Consider the following 19,263-nt stretch of genomic DNA (forward strand, 5'->3'; position numbering starts at 1 on the left):
TTTAAAGTATCATTTCAACATGTTACACCAACTGTAACACACACCTCATTGTTTAGCATTCAACATATAAAAACAATGTGTCCCCCACATATGACGTGGGACCGTGGTCATGTCCCAAGGTGTCCTTAAAAATGTTTACCGATGCAAGCCCCACCCCCAACCGACATGCGCGCGTGAAACCGTATTGGCTGTGCCCGTAGCTTATTGTTATGGTCAGTGCAGTGTGCGCGCGCGTGGGGCGGTGCGTGCACAGCGCTGGAGGCCAATGTTCATTCAGTGGGAGGGGTGTTTGCGTGCATTTCACGGTGCCTTAACATGACGTCACACGTCTTTTGTTCGCTCATTGGCTGATCGTCCGTTTTTTCCGTGGGCACACGTCCGTTTACAAAGTTTAGATATATGTGTCTAGAAGTGAATTTGTTTCGCTTCCATATCATAACTTCCAGCCATGATATGCATACTGCTAGCAGCACCATGGAGGGACATGTATTGAACGCACAGCGTACACATCGTTTTGCGCATGCGCTAAGACTTAGTCCACACAGTCGTGACGTGCGCACGCAACAGACGTTGTGCGCGCACATTATTATGTATACAGACACCGGAAAAATCATATCAGTAGTAATGCCAGCAACGCAATTAGAAAAATGACACAGTTCTGTATCTGTAGTTTTATCCTTGAAGTTTAAACATATACGTTACTTATGCGTGAATATCCACAATCATATAGAGATGTGTTAAGCGTTGTCATGCTGAGACATATATAAATGTGCCATCTTTGAACATCATGTGTTTGCTGTATTTCACAGATGTTGCGGATGAATACATGGGACCAATGTATGATTTCAGATGAGCCAATCGTTATATTAGATGATTGTGACGACGAGCGAACAACTATTATAATAAATATGTAACAATGCTTTCAATGATTGGTGCGCAGATTAACAATCACTACATAATGTTATCCTATTATGCAAATATTTACTATGCACTTAATTAACATAATGATGTTGCTAAGCACTGAAGTTAGAACTTATATTGTTTTTTGGTTATTTTCTACTAAAATTATATGTATTGCCATGTGATATATGCAACCAACATTATCACTCAGCAAACACATTAATCTACTATATATTATAATCTCAAGTGTGACTTGTCAAAGAATGTAAATGCTACATAACAACTCGTAGACATTGTATCTGAACGTACACAATAACAATAGGGAGGTGATCGAAACTGTTTAGTCGTGTGCATTTTATATTTTCACCTATGTTGTAGTGCTAACCTAACATGCATGAGCTAATGAATGTTAGTTAAAGATCATGAAACCATGAACATTTGTGTGTAAATTTTATTCACACGACTAACTATAGTTTAGTGTTATTATTAAACGTTCAACACATACATAGCTAAGTGAGGCCGATGATAAAAGCAACATTATTATGTTTGTTTATATTATTTCACGTAGAAATACATGCATCACACAAAAACGACAACACACACACACACACTGTTGCTGAAATGTGTGCGTATGCAAATGTCCACTTCATTTATGTTCATATGTTGACATTAGTTATAAAGGATCATGATCATTATGAATAACTAACGTGAATGAAATAAAAATTATATTAACAACATTGTCATTGTGTTGAATGAATTAGGAAAAGTTGAGAAGCCAAAGAACTATACTTTGGAATGGTGTTAACATTTTGATACATGTTACATGTACGTCAAATCAACACACATCTTTGACTTATACATACACATGTAACAATGTAGTAATCAACATGAAGATGAAGTGATGCAACAACTAATCACATACATTGCAATGTTAATGATGTTTAAAAAATTGGTGTCTTTTCATACAAACATGCATTGAGTGTTAACATCGCTCATGTGCATCAATGGATGTTCTCCTCCCATAATCAATAGCTGAGCAGGGTTTATACCCTTCTCTCCCCCCACCCCTATATTCCATGAATAGATGTTGTTACGTTTGCTAAATTACATGTTATGTAATGTCCCTAATGATTTTAAAAGACACTGCACAATAACCACCAAGTGTAGCTAAACGCACGTACACAATACAGAAACGACATGTTTCAATTGTCACATCTTTTTCATTAAGTTCTGTTTATACATCCTGTAACTATACCTGTATCGAGGTTTGCACATCTTATGACAGATGTGAATTGAAATACATACCATGAGCAGTCATTGAAGTGATATACCTTGAAAAAGAAAACATGAATGAATATAAATCATTGTCATGATATGTTTATTAAGGTAAGCAACACACAAAATTGACCATTTTGTGTGTGATATGAAACAACATATAGAATACGTCAAATATGATCTGAAATACACAATAGTGTACACATCATTGTGACTCATGTCACACTGCAAAAGAAACATTGTATGTAACCATACTGCACTAGCTATTGACTATGGACATAGTAGATTTATTGTGTATGCATAACCAAAAAGAGCATGTACATAAATTATAGATTTAGTACACATTATTTCCTCACGTACACACAACACCTTTTATTGGTAAGAAGTATAATAAAACCTGTTGATGAATGACATACCGGTGCCACATGCAATTGTCCACACAGCAGAGAAGAGAAAGGTGTGCGAACCATATTCATCTGTTTCCTAAGTGAATGGTATTTGGACAAATGTATTTATCATAACAAAAAATGAATACATCTATGTAGTACTACGAACATATATGTATTTGCTTACATAAAAAATGTGTTTATGACATTCAGACGTGTCTCAACACCACTGGCTGTTTGGTCAGTGTCAGCTGGTAAATTGACAGGATGCTCCTCCTCCAAACCCTGACGTATGTCTGTTTGTACATTATTGCAGAGTGCCACATTGTGCAAAATGCAACATGCAATTATAATATCAGACACTTTAGCAGGCTTATATTGAAGTGCCCCACCAGTTCTATAGAGACACCTAAATCTTGTCTTGAGAAGCCCAAATGTCCTCTCTATGACGGATCGCGTAGATATATGGGCAACATTGTACCTCTCCTCTGCTTCACTTTGAGGGTTTGCCACAGGGGTCAACAGCCACGGCCTAATTACGTATCCTGAGTCACAAATATGAAACAATTAGTGTTAACATTATTACATACAACATTTCCTAGAAAACCAAGAGTTGTTTGTTAACACATCATAATATGTACTCACCCACCAGCCAACCAGGTCCAAAATAGCCTTCTTCGAAAGCATGGAAGACTGATGAGTTTCTCAGGATAGAGGAATCGTGACTGGAACCAGGGAATTTGGCTACTACATGCATAATCTTCATCGTGGCATCGCATACCACCTGTACATTCAGGGAATGGTAGTGCTTATGGTTGCGGTAAGCATGCTCACTCTGACTAGGCGGGATCAAAGCAACATGGGTGCAATCGATTGCACCCATCACACAGGGTATCCCGGCTATGGTATAAAAACCATTTCTGACTTCCAGCCACTCTGTGTGCTCTGTAGGAAAATGAATATAATTCCTAGCGCGTCTATTGAGTGCACATAGAAACTGGGTTAGAGAGATGTGCCTAAAGGAGGCACCAAAGATCCCTTCTAAGAGGCGCACAGCAAACCTTTATAATATAATTTGGTCAGGGGTGAAGTGATATATACATAAAATAAAAAAGGTTTATTAAATAACTTCGTTAAAATCGTGTTGTGTAGTGTGATGTGTATGACACAGATAAAAATAGACTGGTTAAGTCTATAGTACTACTCTGTTATCCTAGTCACTACCAGTAGTGAACAATGCTAAAGTGATGGTTTCACACAGGTTGCACTCATATGAGAGCTTATCAGGATGTAAAGTGTTACTGCTTACAGCTGATTCCTAAGTCCAAACTTAATAGTGTACATCCGTTGTTATCGGTGCTAAACTAGACTTTGTAGACCTGAATAGGCAGGGGATAACTGCTGGCAGCGGATAGCCCGTAAGTAAGGCTCTCAATGGGCTAAAAACTGTACTAGTGTCATTAACGTGGTCCCTGTTGGGTTCTGAAGGCAAAACACACAGCCAAAGAGGGTAAGTGAAATTAGCTGTTCTAGTGTTTAACCTCTTCGCACATATATAGTTACTGCCAGATATTGTTTAAATGAATCAGATACACAGCTGCATATAGTTAAGTGCTGGATCTTAGGCAGGGAATGTGTATATGTTCTTCCTAAGAGGCTCCACTAGAAACGGATCAGGTATTTATTATGCAGTATGGGGTATTCCCCTCTGTGTATCATCACATATCTGTAGTGTACAATTACACTCCAGTGCTGGCAGAGTTCACGATGTCACACTGTACAGGACAAGCTTGCTACAAATAATGTTACTTTGTCACAAAAGGGGCAGAGTTTGAACAGGTAAGGTATAGATCTCTGCTGAGAAAGTTTCTAGGTCTGAACCCAGTATAGTTTCGTTGGAGTAGATCAAATGTCCAACTGCATATGGTTAAATGCTAGTTCTTAGGCAGAGGAGGTGTGTCTGTTTCCTCAGTACACAGTAAGTATTTCTGCTGAAAAACGGGTCAGGTTTTATTTCTGCTGAAAAACGGGTCAGGTTTTCACTGCAGGTATATACCCAGAGACAGGGTAAATTGTTCCTGCAGATAAATATATACTGTGGGGTGGTTCCCTCTATATGTTAGCATATACTGGCAGAGTACAGTTAAACCGTAATGCAGGACAAAATCGCAGTGTCACACTGCACAGGGCAGGATTGCTGAAAATGTGGTAAGTCTCTCCAGAGCTCCTCTGTTCACCGGATGATATAGGCACAGCAAAAAACAAGTTACAAACACCTCTTTAAGTGGGTGTATCAGTTATAGTAACCATGAACATTGTTTAGCATACATGTAGCAAGTGTTAATACCATGAGTTAGTTAATAGATCGTTACTTTGTCACAAACGGGGCAGAGTTTGAACAGGTAAGGTATAGATCTCTGCTGAGAAAGTTTCTAGCCCTGAACCCGGTGTAATCTCGTTGGAGTGGATCAAGTGTCCAGCTGCATATGGTTAAATGCTAGTTCTTAGGCAGAGGAGGTGTGTCTGCTTCCTCAGTGCACAGTGAGTATCTCTGCTGAAAACGGGTCAGGTTTTCACTGCAGGTATATACCCAGAAACGGGGCAGATTGTTCCTGCAGATATATATACTGTGGGGTGGTTCCCTCTATGTATTAGCATATACTGGTAGTGTACATTAAAACTGTAATGCAGGACAAAACCGCAGTGTCACGCTGCACAGGGCAGGCTTGCTGCAAATAATGTGGTAAGTCTCTCCAAGGTTCTTCTGTTCACCGAGTGATAAGAGCACAGCAATAAACAAGTTACAAACACCTCTTTAAATGGGTGTATCAGTGATAATAACCATGAGCATTGTTCAGCATACAGGTAGCCAGTATTAATACCATGAGTTAGTTAATAGATCGTGCTATGTGGTGCACAAGTAGTACTATGTCGGCAAAGACCCGACATGCGGCATGTTTCGTCGCTTCTTGCGACTTCTTCCGGGGTGCCCCGGAAGAAGTCGCAAGAAGCGACGAAACATGCCGCATGTCGGGTCTTTGCCGACATAGTACTACTTGTGCACCACATAGCACGATCTATTAACTAACTCATGGTATTAATACTGGCTACCTGTATGCTGAACAATGCTCATGGTTATTATCACTGATACACCCATTTAAAGAGGTGTTTGTAACTTGTTTTTTGCTGTGCCTATATCATCCGGTGAACAGAGGAGCTCTGGAGAGACTTACCACATTTTCAGCAATCCTGCCCTGTGCAGTGTGACACTGCGATTTTGTCCTGCATTACGGTTTAACTGTACTCTGCCAGTATATGCTAACATATAGAGGGAACCACCCCACAGTATATATTTATCTGCAGGAACAATTTACCCTGTCTCTGGGTATATACCTGCAGTGAAAACCTGACCCGTTTTTCAGCAGAAATACTTACTGTGTACTGAGGAAACAGACACACCTCCTCTGCCTACAGTAAGAACTAGCATTTAACCATATGCAGTTGGACATTTGATCTACTCCAACGAAACTATACTGGGTTCAGACCTAGAAACTTTCTCAGCAGAGATCTATACCTTACCTGTTCAAACTCTGCCCCTTTTGTGACAAAGTAACATTATTTGTAGCAAGCTTGTCCTGTACAGTGTGACATCGTGAACTCTGCCAGCACTGGAGTGTAATTGCACACTACAGATATGTGATGATACACAGAGGGGAATACCCCATACTGCATAATAAATACCTGATCCGTTTCTAGTGGAGCCTCTTAGGAAGAACATATACACATTCCCTGCCTAAGATCCAGCACTTAACTATATGCAGCTGGGTATCTGATTCATTTAAACAATATCTGGCAGTAACTATATATGTGCGAAGAGGTTAAACACTAGAACAGCTAATTTCACTTACCCTCTTTGGCTGTGTGTTTTGCCTTCAGAACCCAACAGGGACCACGTTAATGACACTAGTACAGTTTTTAGCCCATTGAGAGCCTTACTTACGGGCTATCCGCTGCCAGCAGTTATCCCCTGCCTATTCAGGTCTACAAAGTCTAGTTTAGCACCGATAACAACGGATGTACACTATTAAGTCTGGACTTAGGAATCAGCTGTAAGCAGTAACACTTTACATCCTGATAAGCTCTCATATGAGTGCAACCTGTGTGAAACCATCACTTTAGCATTGTTCACTACTGGTAGTGACTAGGATAACAGAGTAGTACTATAGACTTAACCAGTCTATTTTTATCTGTGTCATACACATCACACTACACAACACGATTTTAACAAAGTTATTTAATAAACCTTTTTTATTTTATGTATATATCACTTCACCCCTGACCAAATTATATTATAAAGGTTTGCTGTGCGCCTCTTAGAAGGGATCTTTGGTGCCTCCTTTAGGCACATCTCTCTATCTCGATACCCACACTCCCTCGGCAGCACGCTAACAACATCTAGGGGTTTCTGAGCGAGGTTCCTCTCTACAGTACTCACATAGAAACTGGGTAAAGGCCCGCGAGAATGTAGATTGCGAGACCCCGCCCACTATGCCCACAGTTGTCTGGAATGACGCGGAAGCAAGATAATGTATTGAGCACAGCATTTTAACAAGCCCAGGGACTGCACGACCTCTGGCTGTCACAAAATCTAAATCTCCCCGTATCTCTTCATAAAGAGCTAAGATTGCTGCTGAACTCAAACGATAGCGACTTACAATCTCCTCCTCACTCATCCCATCTAACAGGGTTCTCTCCCTGTACAAACGAGGACGAGGCACAACTTCTCTCCTCTCTCTTCTCCTCTCATCTCCTCTCGTCCAATAGAATGTTCCTCCGTCTCATAAACATTCGCATCATTTTCAGGTCTGTAGCTGTGAATGCGCAGGTAATTGCCCTCATCTAAATACCTATGTGATGATGTCAGGTGACTTGCTGAAGTGCAAGGTGTTACATTAACATATCCAAGTAGTTCACTCCCAACGTGTATCCATTAGCAATTAAAATAATTATTTATGTGTGTTCACCAGGCAATCATGATATTTGAAAATGATGTAACGTTAAGCTTTGTACAAGCATTTATTGTCAAGTATTTCTGGAATGTGTAATGCATGTACCACTTCTGAAGGCAACACTCAGTCATCTAATTAGGATACAACCATGGCATTGACGTTAAGAAACTACGTTGCAACATGTGTAATTTGGTATGTTATTGTCACCTGTTCACATGAAGTAATTGTTAAGTGCATATGCATAATTAAATGCCATCAGGATAGTTGCTATTGATTCAGTTTCAATCGTGTAAAAATGAGTAACTATTATAGATGTGTGTATAAGTTAGCATGAAGTGATTGTAATGCATCGTGTACAATGTAAACATGCAATGTTATTGAGTGTCCAATTGCGGACGTCATGAAAAGAGGGAGGTCACAAAGTACATGTAAACATGAAAAGAAACAGCTACATTTACGTTTGATCATGCGTTACACATTACAAGCATTGTATTATGTATAACAACATTACTATACGCTGGATCTGTTAGATGTGTGAAATGTGTTACATCATATAATAAATTGAAGCACAGTTAAGTAACATGTTTGATATGATGTGACCTGTTCCTTTAAGAGTTGAGTATAGGATTTTCCCTTGACACATTATAACATAAAGACTAATGTGACACGCAAATCATCATAACATTGAAAAGTACAATGTTATGCAAATAATAAACGTAAGGGGTGACACGATGAAGTGAATGACCTCGACACTGTAATGCCAAGCACATTTGTATTATGAGCAATAGAACGTAAACACTACTATAATGTTATAAGTCCCCGCTCCATTGACTCCATTGATGTAGAGATGACGTTTTTTTTCTAAGTGCCGTCCCGGCAACCTTGCCGATCGTTCTCCCTTCCAACTTGCCAACTTTAGTTGGCGGGACCAATTGCCAATGAAATCTCCATTTCTGAGTGCCGATCAGCACCGATAAGCTGATCGGGGCTATTTGAATACAGCCGATTTCAAAAAGTGCCGAAAAGTGCCGATAAGTGGGTTATCGGCAGCCGCATGCCGATAAAAAAATTTCGGCAAGAAAAACTGCCGATTTTGAGCACTTATCGGCGCTTACTGAATCTCAAATCCAATTTTGGCGGGAAAATGCAGATAAAAGCCTTATCGGCGCTTACTGCATGAGGCCCCAAGTCACGGCCGTGGCGCAAGAACTTTCTAAACTCTCCTTGCGGGAATCGCCAGTTGCACCGTCACCTCCTGCCCCTACACCTATGGGCAACTCTGAGCCACGTATTCCACCACCCAACCGGTATGCCGGGGATCCCCTTACTTGTCGGGGATTCATGAAACAATGTGACGTCCAGTTCGAGATGTCCTCATCTCGGTTTCCCACAGGTCGTTCTAAAGTGGCCTATGTCTATGCCCTGCTTACGGGCGACGCTCTCGCTTGGGCTTCTCCCCTCTGGGAGCACAGATCTGATTTAAGAGAGGACTACCCCAAATTCCGGCGAGAGTTCCAGCAGGTGTTTGACACCCCAGCGCGTAGGGAAACTGCCGCTTCTTCCTTGTTTCATCTCTCCCTGGGTCGCAGGTCTGCAGCAAGATACGCAATGGAGTTCCACACCATCGCTGCAGAGACTCAGTTGAATGATGAAGCTCTCGCCGCGGCATACTGGCAGGGTTTGTCCAAATCCCTCAAGGATGATCTCGCAGTTCATGTTCATCCCTCATCTCTAGAGGATCTTATTGCCCTCAGCATCCGGATGGACCAGCGCATTCAAGAGCAACGTCATGAGCGCCAGCATCCCCGTTTAATGCCGCCCTTGCTGGCTTCTCCTAGGTCTTCTCCCTTGGCTCTTCCTGCGCTGGATGCTCCCAAACCGATGCAAATCGGTAGCCAACTGCTTCGGACCGCTGAGAGAACACGCCGCCGAGATGAGGGTCTCTGCTACTACTGCGGCTCCTCGGAACACCAACTACGTCATTGTCGCCTGAAACCGGGAAACGAGAACTCCCAGTAAAGGTAGAGGGGCTTCTACTGGGTACCATTTCTCCTTGCCCCTCTCCCCCATAAGAACTACCAAAGAGAATCCTTCTACCCATAACTCTTGAAGGTCCCATTGTTAGGGTAGAGGTTGAAGCCTTCATCGACTCCGGGTCTGGTGGTAACTTTCTGGATCACGACTATGCCAGTAATTACCAAATCTGTTAATCATGAAGAAGTCACCCATCGGCCTTGAGGCTATCGACGGTCGACCGCTTCAACCAGCCTTCATTATTTGGGAATCTATTCCCCTCACCCTGACCACCGCGGATGGTCATACTGAAGTCATCATCTTCGATGTGTTCCACTCTCCTACAGTCCAGGTCATTTTGGGATTGCTGTGGCTTCAGCTTCACAACCCGCGTGTTGATTGGACAAAGGAACTACCGATCCAGTGGGCTCCTACCGTGAAGAAGACGGTCACTCCTCCTGTTACTGTGCTCGCTGGTCTCGACACCACTTCATCTTCTCTCTCTACCCTGCCGGAGGTATACCATTACTTTTGGATGTCTTTAACAAGACTCAGGCTGAAGTCTTACCAATCATCGCTCGTACGACTGCTCCATCGAATTAATTCCTGGAACCATACTCCCCAAGTCGAAGTCGTATCCCCTATCTGTGCCCGAGACCGAGGCTATATCGACCTACATCCAGGAGAATCTTAAGAAAGGGTTTATTCGGAATTCCACCTCCCCCGCTGGGGCCGGTTTCTTCTTCGTGAAAAAGAAGGATGGCTCTTTAAGACCCTGTATTGACTTTCGTGGTCTTAACAAGATTACAGTTAAAAACCGGTACCCTCTTCCTCTAATTTCAGAGCTCTTTGACCGGCTACAAGGAGCCTCTACTTTTCCAAACTCGACCTGAGTGGAGCTTACAATTTAATCCAAATACGAGACGATGACGAATGGAAAACTGCGTTTAACACGCGTTCAGGTCATTATGAATATCTAGTGATGCCGTTCGGCCTCTGCAATGCCCCTGCTGTCTTCCAAGAATTTATGAATGATATCTTCCGGGATATTTTGGGTATCTTTGTCATAGTATACTTAGATGATATCCTCATTTTCTCCAAGAACCTGGAAGAGCACATTCATAACTTCAAGGTAGTTCTCTCTCGGCTTCGGGCAAATAGCCTCTACGCAAAGATGGAGAAATATCTCTTCCACCAATCATCCACAGCCTTCCTTGGCTATATAATCTCTGATAAAGGTTTCACCATGGACCCTGAGAAATTGAAGGCTGTTCTGGATTGGCCGTTGCCGAATTCCCTAAAAGCCGTTCAGCGTTTCCTTGGCTTTTGTAATTACTATCGGAAATTCATCCGTAATTTCTCCACTATCGCACTACCCATTACTGCTCTTACCAAAAATGGGTCTGATCCGACAGCATGGTCCTCTGAAGCCATCAAAGCCTTTGAGTTCCTCAAAAGGGCTTTCGTCTCCGCCCCCATCCTCCGGCATCCGGATACATCCCTTCCTTTCACCCTGGAGGTTGACGCTTCTGATGTGGGAGCTGGGGCAGTACTCTCACAAAGATCTTCTCCTCAAGAAAAACTCTATCCGTGTGGATTCTTTTCTAGGAAATTCTCTTTGGCCGAGAGAAATTATGATGTCGGGAACTGTGAACTTTTGGCTATCAAATTAGCCTTGCAAGACATCTTCTCGAGGGTGCCAAAGAGCCAGTAGCTATTCTCACCGATCACAAAAACTTATTGTATATTGAGGGGGCTCGTCGTCTGGGATCCCGTCAAGCACGTTGGGCACTCTTTTTCTCTCGTTTCAATTACACGATTTCCTATATTCTGGGTACCAAGAATATCAAGGCCGATGCCCTTTGTTGCCAATTTTCTATGGAGGAAGGATCTAACGAATCTTCCGAAACCATTCTTCCAGCATAATGTATTATTTCTGCCAATACGTTTGATATCCTGGGTGAGATCAATAAAGCCCAGGCTCATATCCCTAGGAGATTTAAGGTGCCAGAAGGACGTCTGTATGCTGCCCCACGTTTTCACCACAAGATCTTAGAGTGGGGGCATTCTTCCAGATCTGCTGGTCACCCAGGCTTCAAGAGGACAGTGGATCTTATTAAACGAACCTTTTGGTGGCCTAAAATGAACAAATACATTTTCGATTTTACCAGAGCTTGTCCAGTCTGTGCTCAGAGCAAATCCGCCCGACACAAACCTTCCGGTCTCCTTCTGCCTCTTCCTATTCCGGAACGGCCTTGGAAGCATTTTTCCATGGACTTTATTGTGGAACTTCCAACTTCCCAGGGGATGAATACGATCCTTGTGGTAGTGGACAGGTTTTCCAAGCACCACACTTTATACTCCTAAAGGGCCTTCCCAATTCAGCCACCTTGGCTGATATTTTTTCTAAAGAAATTTTCAGGTTACACACGTGCCTCTCTCCATTGTTTCAGACAGGGGCACTAAATTCATCTCTAAGTTTTGGCGAGCGTTCTCTCAAAGTCTTGGCATTTCCCTTCTCTTCTCCTTGGGTTACCACCCACAGACCAACGGCCAGACGGAGAGAATGAATCAGACCTTGGAGCAGTATCTCAGATGCTTTGTCTCAGAATCTCAAGATAACTGGGTGGACCTATTACCCTGGGCGAAGTTCGCTATTAATTCGCTGAAGAATGAGTCCACGCAAGAGTCACCTTTTTTCATTAACTATGGGTTCCATCCTAGCAGCCTTACCCCCTCCTCCCCCCTCCTGCAGCAGATACTCACATCTCTAATCTACAAAACTCTTGGAAGAAGATTCAAAAAGCCTTGCAAGGGGCCATCCAAAAACAAAAAACGCAAGCAGATCGGCAACGTCAGGAGGGGCCAGAATACAAACCTGGAGACAGAGTTTGGCTATCTTCAAAAAATATCAAGCTTAAAACTCCTTCCCAGAAGCTGGCTACTAGATTCTTGGGTCCCTTCAAAGTCCTCTAGCTGATCAATCCTGTAGCATATCGACTTTCGCTACCCCCCACCATGAGGATACCATCTGTGTTCCACGTGTCCCTTTTGAAACCCTTCGTTCAAAATGTACATTTTCCAGACCGTCCTCAGAGACCCAATCCCGTTGTAATACAAGGGCAACAGGAATTTGAGGTCCATTCCATTCTTGATTCCCGTTTTTCCAGGGGCAGACTTCAGTTCCTCGTTCATAGGAAAGGATATGGCCCGGAGGAACGTTCCTGGGTACCTTGTCATCATATTCATGCTCCAGATCTTCTTAAAAAATTTTGTCGGAAATTTCCTCACAAACCTTGGGAGGATCGTCCGGAGTCCGATCCTCAAGGGGGGGTACTGTAAGGGATCGGGGGACACACACCTCTCAGCGGTCCCTGTCACCTCAGCTCCCAGTGCGGCTGTCAGCTCCGGTTTCCCGCTCCCTCGGCTCCTTATGTTTCCTGCCCTCACGCCGTGCCGCTCCTCCGCGATGCACGCCGCATCCTCCCGCACTTGGCCGGGGCGCGCGCACGGAAAGCTTACAGAGGGCGCGCACACCCGATCCTATTACTCGTCCTCCCATGCCGCTGGCTCCTGCCCCCATTGGCTGCAAGCGATTACAACTACTCACCTCTCTGAATCCCTCCCTGCTCATCTGGACCTATCCCTGGGATCTCTCAGACAGGCCTCCGCTCCACCCCTTGCTACCATTGGTCCTCCTGCATTTATAACCCCAGTCTGCCCTCTACTTCCTCGCTCTGCATAGCTCTTCTGTGACTCCTGTGTGCAGCTGTCTATGCCAAGCTCTGTTCTCTGTTACACCTCTTGTTCCTGTCCCTGCCCCTATTGGATACCTTTGGATTTGATCTCGGCTCTTGTTTGACTACGTGTACCTCGCAATCCCTGGACTCGGCTTTGGACCTCACTACACTGCTTTCTCCTGCCCCTGACCCACGGCTCTTGGATATTGACCCTCTGACTTCTGTAACCCCGGACTCAGCAAGTATATCGTTAACCCTTTCTCACCAGGCCTGGCAATGCACTTTACCACACTCTGGGCATGCCCTCACTGCTGTGGGTGCGTGTTATACCCTTACCCACCTCAGTACTGGGGACTGGCCAGGTCTGCGGGCATAAAGGCGTTACATTTGGGTTGCGTTTCGCTAATTAGTTAGTAGCACATCCCACAAAGTAATCATTGAATGCATTTGCAATGTCGGTGGGGTTTGTCAGAGTAATATCCCCCTTAGTGATATTATTTGGCTGTTGATGGTTAGAAGGCTGGAATATGTTGTTGATAACCTTCCAGAAGTTAGCTGGGTTTGATGTATTCTGGAGGAGATTGTCAGAGTAATATTGTGCTTTTGCATGCCTTGTTTGCCTTGTGCACATGTTCCGCAGGCATCTGTAGTGATTGAGATCCTTGGTAGTGCCACTTACTGCACCGACACACTTTATTCGAGCAAATACCCAGTATGTACCTGGCAGATACCTGGAATGCGCCGCTCCTCACCTCTGACAAGCCCCGTTGCGTTTGCCTTCCCAGCCTGGGTTCATGCCTGGCTGACGGGTGGCTGATCTGTTAAATGATAATGATTAGGATTTAATAGGCTGCAATGCTTCGCGTGTCTACCAGATGGCATAAATTCATGAATTGTAATGCAGTATATATATATATACTGTGCAGTATTGCAGCCAGCGGGAATAAAATGCTTCAATCCCTGCTTGGAAAATACCTCAATGCACTCGGGCAGAAAACAGTCACAAACCTCAATACACCCGGGTATACCCGAATTCGTGGGACTAGCCGAGCTCGAATAAAGTGTGTCGCCAGTGTACTTTGTAGCTTTTCCACAAGGCATCCCTGAACTGGTAGAGTGCTATAAGGTCAGGTGTAACCCATGGAAGGTTAGCACTCCGTACCTTATTCTGCGTAGTGGAGCATTGGGTATCACAGAGTTTTAAGAACTCGGACTGGAAATAGTCGAGCGTAGAATAAGGGTCAGGAATTAAATCGATTCTGTGCCAAAGGCAGTTGGTAAGGTCAGCCAGAAAATGTTGTGGGTTAAAGTGTCTAAATGTTCTAGTGAGGAGAACTTTAGGGCTTGATTTGGGTAGTTTAATTTTCCTTACAGAGGATTGGATTCTGCTGGGAATTGAGGAGAGAATCCAGTCTAGCAACGAATGGTTGTGAGATTTCAGGTTTGTCCGTGTGGGTTGGGAAATGAGTTGCGATAGGTTAAGCGATTTGATTTGTATCCGGATTTTGTGGTTTTTAGGGTTAAGCCAATTGAAGTTGAAATCCCCAAGAACTAGTAGCTCACTCTTCTCATTCAGACAGGAAATGGAGCCAAGAAACTGGGTGATATCAGTCAGGGACTGTATAAGGGCTTTAGGGGGGCGGTAGATGCCAGCAAGCAAGATGGGCTTAGATATGGGGAAGCAGATTCTGCCAACTAGGATTTCAAAAGAGGGTGGGCTTGGGGGGCAATTTAGCAGTGTAAATTGTAAGGTGTCTTCAATACAAAATAACACCCCGCCTCCTCTCTTTGACTTATCTCTCCTAGAAATGGAGTATCCCTGAATGACAATGTGTGAATCAGGAGTTTTAGGGGTTAGCCATGTTTCTGTGAGAATGATGGCTTTTGGTTTATGCATAAGGCACCATGCTCTTAGTTCATCCAGTTTGGGCAGCAGACTCTGGATATTTATATGGGCGACAGATAGCCCTTTTTGGAATTTGAAGGGGGTATTCTCTGGGGTATGGGACAATGTTGTAATGGGAGGGCCTGGGTTAGGTTCAATATCACCTGCTAAAGAGAGTAACAGTATAAATAGAAATTTGAGTAGTTGTTTGCAAGTTGTAACTTTATGATGTTAGCCAATAGAACGAGCGGTGGTTGGTGTGCTGCTTTTCAAGGTTCTCTACCAACATTCAGTAGATAGTGCAAGGCTTTTGAGTAATTCAGGGTGTATGGTGATGTTGGGCGTGTGCAAGGAGGGGGGAGTTTGTAGTGGATAGAGGGAGTAACATTTCCATGAGGACACGAGAAAGAACAAAGTAGAGGTAAAAGCAGGTTCATTATGCCAGAGGTAGGTAGTGCTGAATGGAGCTGTTTTGAGCCACGTGTGTGCAGACTAAACAGCAGGGGCATGCCTTGACAAATGTTTTTCTGCATTGCAATGCTTGGGTCTATGCAGTGGACTGAGTTAGTAGCAGTGCGGGAGGTAGTTGTGTGCAGTCAGTGTTGGGTGAGGCTGTATTGAAATAAGTTGTAAAGGGGTGGGGGGTTAAATTGTGCAGGCAAACAAGCATGGGATCATAGTGTGGTCATATAAGCTCACTGTTTGTTGCCTTGTGTAGAAGAGTTTGTAGGAAGATGAAGTCCTCAGTCACCTCTAGTCAAACTATAGTCAAACTATATATTCTCACTTAAAAAACTCACTTAACTATAGTCTAACTATTTATTCTCATTAAAAAGCTCACTTAACTACAGTCTAACTATATATTCTCACTTAAAAAGCTTACTTAACTATAGTCTAACTATATATTCTCACTTAAAAAGCTCACTTTAAAATGCCTCACTATATAATGCCAATGCAGTTCCTGCAAATGCAGGGGAGGCATTGGTTTTAGATGTGGGGAGCGCAAACCATAGAATAGAGAATATACAGAACAATTGTCAGTAGAATAACTGTATTAAGAAATAAATGTCAAGCATGCAATCAACCATGCACAGGTGGGGGGTAGTGAAAGGAAAACACAAATGATGTTTAACCCTCTGTATAACCAACATATATGGGGTATCTAAACCCGTACCGTATCCAATATACACTATATAGTGGGAGAGATAATGATAAATAAATAAATATCCGATTCACACGGCCATGTGTGAGTCACCACATGTAGAGGTGTCTTTAAATTCTCCTTGCAGATTGCGGTAACTGCCCCAGTGATCGTGCGGACGGAAGAGTGATGGTGAATAATATAAATAAATAAATAATAGTGACTCACACGGCCATGTGTGAGTCAATACCCATAGGTGGTAACTTTTTCCTTCTGTGTCATCTGGGTTTGTCTCTCCACAGGGCGTCCTAGCACTCGTGGGAAGCGCAGTCCCACAAAAAAATCCAGGAGAATAGGGGTTAAAAATAAAACACTATTAAATCAAAACAATAAAAGCTAGAAAAACCACTCACATGGCGAGTGGCCTTGTGGAATCTCCGCTCCTTGTTACTCCTCACAGTGTCGCTGGATACCGCGTCCGGCAGCAGAGGGGAAACTCTAGAAGTGTGGGAGTACGGAGTCCTAGAGTGTCCAAAAAGCTCCACGTTCAGCAGGCTACGCGTTTCGCACAGAAAACCTGCTTCGTCAGGCCATGAACCTGGAGGGCTGGGGGTGTGTACATGTAGTCCTTAGGAGCTGCTGATTGGATCGTTCTCACTGCTGGCATTCATTTGATTGATCATTTTCATGGCATCCAGGTACCATAGCGTCATTGGGTTCAAGGGGGAGTGGCTGATGGTTCTCCGTGAGGTGGCTGAAAGTCACATAAAAAAGCCATATAAAACACTTACAAATGGTCTATTCTTATATAGTGGCATTATAGTAGATAGGTAGAATAAATCTTCCCAGCATAACATAAAATTTGTTACAGACAGCGGATATACGGTATAAATGACTATAGGGAGCCATCTGGTGGCCAAAAATGATAATTCAATATAATCATATGCAGTATTGCAAGTTTAAATGTGAACATTATATGACTTCTAGTTATACACATGTCATAATGGCTATACTGAACTCCAGTTAGAGATACTGGATATGTCTTAGCAGGCATAAAATATCTGAAAGAGATAAAATCATACATATAGATGTGAATTAAAATATAAAATATAACTAAGAGATACAGTACATGTAGAAAATATATGTTCTCTAAAACACAATCAATTAAAAAGTATAACATTTTAAAAACAGAACACAATAAGGTAACTGTAAAATATTAAATTAAAAGATGTTCAATAAAAGATATTCAATTAAAAGATGTTCAAATGAAAGCCCCTAAGTCAATGTCAATATTTAGACCTCTTGGTGTTAATGTGTGTGTAGACGGACGTTCACAGAGGTACACAATTGGAGACTTTTATAAAGTGAAATTATAATAAGGCTTTATTGTGCCTTTTCCTTTTCATCAGCAAATCATCCAAACACAGGGGGGGGGGGGAACAAAGCTTCTATTCACTTGGGAGTATTTCTTGTGAAATCCTATGCAATTAATTCACATCTCCCTAAGTAAGCATTTCTCCCAACCCCAAACATATAGCATGAAATAAGCAGATATAAGCAGTCTCTTAAGAATGAAAGTCTTAACTGTTAGCTGCTGTAGAGTAAGCTTCTCTGCTCTCCTGGAACCGCACCCGTGCGTGCACAGAAAATATCAGCATCCAGGTTTAGAAGTCTTATTTGGTGTCTTGCAATCAGCTATGCTGTGCAGAGCTCAAGACCGGTCAGCTCCAGAGATCTGTGTTCTCTTGGTCAGTCTCTCCTGGGAGACTTAAGAACACTGCTCTGTCTCCAAAGTTCAGCCCACAAGTGAGCTAAGGAGTCACTTCCTGTCTCAACAGACAGGCTTTTGTAAGCAATCTAGATCAGGCAGGTTGTGTTTATTAATTGACTACCTGCAGTTAACCACCACACTGCTAGATTAAAGGCACATTACTTGAACAGGGATTACTCCCCTGTTACATACCTCCCCTGTTTGTGGGAAGCTCGGGCTTGCCACGGCCAAAGCCCATCCTTCCACTCTCATTCTAGATATCTCTGTGACTTGAATGAGAGTGGATGGAGGACTAGAACCCTCAGTCGTGCTGGGATTGGAGCCCTTTCTCCAGTTTATTTGTGTCTCCTCCTGAAGGTGCTTGAGATCAGCACCCCTCAGTCGCTCGAGGAGGACTTTTTCCAAGTATAGTCTTTTTTCTACGTGCGCGGTCATGAGATTTCCCTCGCATCGGGTGCTCGTCTTATTGTAAGCATACTGTATGGCAGCAGTTGCAGAGCGTTTCAAAACAGCCCTTTGAGTTTTCCGCTCTTGAAGCTGTCTCTCTGCCCTTTTCCCACTCAATGGGGTTGCTAGTTGAGCCTCTTTGGGGTTAATTTGCAACTCCACACCCACCTCCAGAAAATGTCCCATCTTTTCAGCTTCATCAGCTAAGGATTCTTCTGGTTTTAATTCAGCACGTGTACCTTCTTTTGTTGCCTGCTGGGTGGCTGAAGGTTTTGCTAGTGCTTGTTTAGGTGGATCAAATTTTGCAACCTTGTCTTTCAGATGAGCGGTATTCCCAGCTCTCACTGTACCCTTGTCTTCATGGGTTTTTGAGGCTGTGGGATACTGATGCTTAGTCAGGGTCAATACTTGTCCTTGTAGGACTGTAATCTCATCCGCGAGAGATCCCTGTTTTTTGAGTGCGTCTTGCAAGTCTCTTCTCAGGGAATTTATCTGCCTGCTTTGCTTTCTCTGAGCTCGCTTCCACATTTTTATTGCATTGTGAAGCACTATGAACTTCTTTGCTTGGGCCACAGTTAATTGTTTCAGTTTCTGGACCTTCTTGTGCTCCCTTTTGTGCCGCGTCACCTGGGTTCTAAGCTTGGCTTTTAGCATTGCTTTGGTGATGCTCAGGGTAGCCTTCAGTTTCTCTTGCTG

This window comes from Ascaphus truei, unplaced genomic scaffold, assembly GCF_040206685.1.
Source record: "Ascaphus truei isolate aAscTru1 unplaced genomic scaffold, aAscTru1.hap1 HAP1_SCAFFOLD_730, whole genome shotgun sequence".
In the NCBI taxonomy this organism is placed as follows: Eukaryota; Metazoa; Chordata; class Amphibia; order Anura; family Ascaphidae; genus Ascaphus; species Ascaphus truei.